This window comes from Arachis duranensis, chromosome 2 (assembly GCF_000817695.3).
Source record: "Arachis duranensis cultivar V14167 chromosome 2, aradu.V14167.gnm2.J7QH, whole genome shotgun sequence".
Taxonomy (NCBI): Eukaryota; Viridiplantae; Streptophyta; class Magnoliopsida; order Fabales; family Fabaceae; genus Arachis; species Arachis duranensis.
Genome location: NC_029773.3, coordinates 276,474 through 281,238, shown reverse-complemented (window position 1 = coordinate 281,238; position 4,765 = coordinate 276,474).

Genomic DNA, 4,765 nt, shown 5'->3' with positions numbered 1-4,765 from the left:
GATCGGTCACTACTCATATATTTTTTTATTTATACAAATAATAAATAAAAGTACATAACAAAAAATTTCACAAAATAATTAGATTAATTTTAAAAAAAACGTAGTATGCAATAAATCAATATCTTGTTATAAGTGTACGTGCACATTTATTTGTAAAAATTCAAAATTTTAGTTTATATCTCCATTTCATATTCATAAATTATATTTTTGATCTTGTATCAAATAAAATTTAAATATTATTTATATTAAAATTTTTATCTAACTATAAAAAAAAAGTTAAATTAAAACAACATATATGTTCTTAATTATTAATTTAAAAAATTGACGTATATTATTTATTGTAAAAATTTAAAAACTCTTCTCAATATTGATTTATATTCTAAACTTGATAAGGTAAGCCGGAAGTCATATCTCTTGAAAGAAGTTGTAGATATGGAAAAAGTAAAATATCTGAAATTGATCTGTTAAAGTTTTTTCTTTGTAATTTGAATTGTGATCTTGTAACATATTCCTAAATGTGAACTGTGATTGCTTATGATTGTGTTTATACTCTAATAGTTGTGACTTCTAAACTATATAACAATGTTATCTAAAGACATTCTCCACTTTTTTTAATGTCAGTGTAACGGCATGGACTGAAAATTATTGTTAGACACCTTTATATATAAAAATTAAATAAGTAAATAAATAATGAAAAGTTGGACAAAAGAATAGTATACATTGTTTTCATAATGATTATCGTCAGTTTTTTTTTTTTAATAAGGAAAAATAAAAATCGGCTTTAGAAAAATTTAGGCTCATTTGTGAATCAATATTTTGTAGAAGGAAGGGGAGGAAAAGTTTGAAACAGTTGACAACATTAGCAAATACTAATGCACTATTTAAAAGTATTTAGTTTTTATAACATTCATGCCGGCTACAATTCTCCGACTAATAAACTTCATTCACCACTCTCACTTATAGAATAGGATTGTGACTCCCGTATTAAAAAAATCTTGTAATCAAGGAGCCTGAGAACAAACAAAATGCTTATCCCCATTCACAATGAAAATAATTGAGAAAGCATCAGAAGAAGTAGTTGGGAATTAGAGGTTAGTTGTTAGCTAGTAAGCATTTATGTTAGTAGTGTATATATGTTTTATTTTGTATCCAATTGCGCACAATTCAAAATACTAAACTCATTTCTTTAGTCTCCTCTCGACTTCGTAACAATTATATGGTGAGGGGCGGAGGTAGGCACAGGTGGACATGGTGTAAGTGGTGGCATTGGAGGTGATAATAAGGTGTAGTGGCAACCATGAGATGATGATGTTGATGATGGATGTTAAGAGTGGAGAGATTGCTTAGATTAAAGATAAGAAAATCCATGATGATTATGTGATTAATTAAGGATATAATTGAAAAGAAAAAATTTGAAAAATTTTTTTCAATCAAATTAAACGTTACAAAAAATTTTAAAAGTTTTTATAAATATTAAAAAAAACCACTCACAAATAAAAAGTTGTTAACAAAGCGAATTACTAGCAGTGGTTATAGTTAAGAAATCTAATAGTATCCTTTCGTATGTTTTGACGGAAGTAATGCAAATATTTTTAACAGAAGAACTCAAAACACAAAATAAATGAAAATCTCTGTAAATTCTACAAACAATGTTTATTGTCAATTAGAAGTGATAAAATAGACTAAATTTGTCAGTTAATTACCAAAAACATCGGTTAAAAGTCAAAAAGTTAGATTCAATTCGATCTTTGACATAATAGTTAAAGTTCCAATTTAAATCTTAAAATCTTTTAATATTACGATTTTAAATGAGCCAATAAATTTTATAAAATTTGTATTAAATTTGACGATTTTACGATATAAATTTTATAACAGTTTCATATTTTACGTTGCTCTTTCGCTCGCGTCTCTGCTCGCCTCGTGTCTGTCTCCTTCTAGCAGAGGCAACAATATCTCCTCTTCTTCCAGCGGGCTCCTCTGCTCGTGGTTTTCCTTTGTTAAAATTTCTTATTTTATTTATTTATTTTATAAATTGAATAAAATTGTTGAAAATTTCTAAATTTCTAAGTTGTTGAAAATTTGAATTGTTGCTGAATTTATGACTTTTTGTTCAAAATTTGATTTAGAAATTTAAGATCTGTTAAGATTTATTGCTAATTTAAAATTTCCTTAAGATTTGTAGTCGTTTTATGATTTATTTTTTTTTAATTCTGATTTAGAAACTATGATTTTCTTAAAATTTGTTGCTAAGCAAGGCAAAACTGGTAATCCGCTTTTGTCATCCCTAATTCCCTGCTGTCAAAGTCAATTATATATATCGATGAGCTAGTACACATTGAAGTATTTCATAAGTAAACACATTGAAGTATTTCACAAGTAATAAAATTATATAATAGCATAGAGAGATTTTCTTCTTAAAGAGAAGACCATAAAACACAACTAGAATATGGACTTAGACTGTTTTTCATAAGTATTAAAATTATATAATAATTTAGGAACAACCCATAGAATACAACTAGGACAGGGACCTAGACTCGTCTGTAACTTACACCTGATATGCACCATCTGATATATACCAACTTCTTGTATAAATAAATTAAAATAGAATCTCAGTTTGTTAACATTATTTCCAAAGTAAATAATCAATGCAAAAAAATAGACTAATCACATGAAAAATAAAGAAAAAATGTTTAAATACAATATTTAATCAAAGCTACAAAATACTTGAAGTTATGGCATCTTTTAATTTTTATTTGTCATCAAATATCAATATATACAAAAAGATCACGCTAAAATTAAATGAAATATCTTGATAAGGTAAAAAATAGAAGCAATATCACTTATGTATTGATAATTTTATAATAGGCACGAACCATGATTACTCATGCAAATAACTTAACAATCACAAATAGTTATTTGAGTCACAATGTACACAAACCTTATGATAAAATAATCATAAAGCAAAACAACATTATCAAAGTAAAAGATACATCCACACACAAACAATAAAATCATAACTAAAACAAACAATATGCCAAGATACACCATGAAAATCAGATAAATCATGATGGTACTTGCTTAATCAGCTGCCATCTCACAAAACTTGACTTCTGTTCCCTTATTCATACTTTGCAACGAAAAATTTGAGACGCATTATCCCCAGACTGTGCAGTAAAATTAATGTAATACATAAGGCCAGCAACAACTTGGCTATTAGCCTTGGACTAGACAGTAGACACGGCACCTTGAATTGAATCAATTGATGGAGATAAGTGTTGTTTATTGGGCTTATATATTGGGCTCTTATAAATTAACTTTAACATAAAAGGACCCAAACGTGTCCAAACATTCTCCAGGCCCAGGGACATTGGGAACAATTTGCTTGACATTTGATTCGAGAATTATGATTTTTTTTTGGGACGAAGCTAATTTTTCGTGATGTATAAATAAAAAATGAAACTGTATATTGAATCAAATGTTGTGTAAAATCCAATGCATATATTAATGAATACTAAAACAACACCAAAAATAAAAAAATAAAAAAACATTAAAAGATGATGAGGTATAGTTCGGCCGTCTTGGGCCTTCTCAATAGTGTAAAGAAAATATCTACCAAATAAAAAAAAAAGAATAATCTGAAGAAAATATATCTTTATAGTAATACAAATGGGGAGCTCATTTGCTGACGTGGCGCTTATACGTTGAGTCTGGGAGTTTATTTGCTTACGTGTCGTCATTAGAAATTTTTAGATTTATATTTATAAATTATAAATTATTATTTGCTTAGGTTGTTATTTTCAAATTTTAAGTTTGGGTTGTTTTACTTAGGTGGTTATTTTTTAAATTTTAAATTGTTTTATTTGTTTGGGTTGTTTTACTTAGGTTGTTGTTTTTTAAATTTTAAATTAAAGTCAACCAAATTTAAAAAAATTTAGTTATGATGCAACTATAAAAGGATAAATTATGAGAGATGTAAAGCACCACAATTTAAAGTACATCAATCCTACAATCGACAATTTGTGTGTACGTATACGAGTGATACAGTTATGGACACTATCAAATTACGGAAATTCTCCATTGCCATACTCAATTGAGATGGTTTGGCTCGATGAAGACACGAGTTTTCTACTAATATCCTTTTATCCATGACTCCAAGGTTATTTATTTATTTTTTTAAATTAAAGTCTATGTACATTTGATTAGATATTGAATAAGTCTATATTTAACTTTTTTTTATGTTATTTTCTTTTTTAAGCAGGTATCGAATAAAGCTTGGTGTCATTGATGGTTCTAACGTGCATGTTATGTAGTCTTTGACAAAGAGGTAAAACAAGTTTTGGGAAAGAGCTGTGTAGAGATACTTGATCCACTCCTATTGGTAAGATCTAACCAATATTTATTTCTAAAAGCATTAGTGAAGATATTTTTATTGGTACTTTTTATATTATTTATTATTAATATATTATGTAATACCCTGCAGAAAGGAGATCTATCGGATACACCTACACTTTTACTCAACCTAATTGATAAGATCTTTCTCTTCATCGTTGAAGTTCAAATATATGATATTTCATATTTTTCACCTTCTTATAAAGTTAAGAAGATGACTAATAATGTGGATCTCATAAATAAATTCAAAGAGACTCACCCTATTCAAATTGTGAGTATATATAAGTGTACTTCTATTAAAAATTAATTTATTTTTTGCTTTCTTGGTCATTAGTAGTATCTAATTTATAAATAATAATTAATTATAATTTTAGGA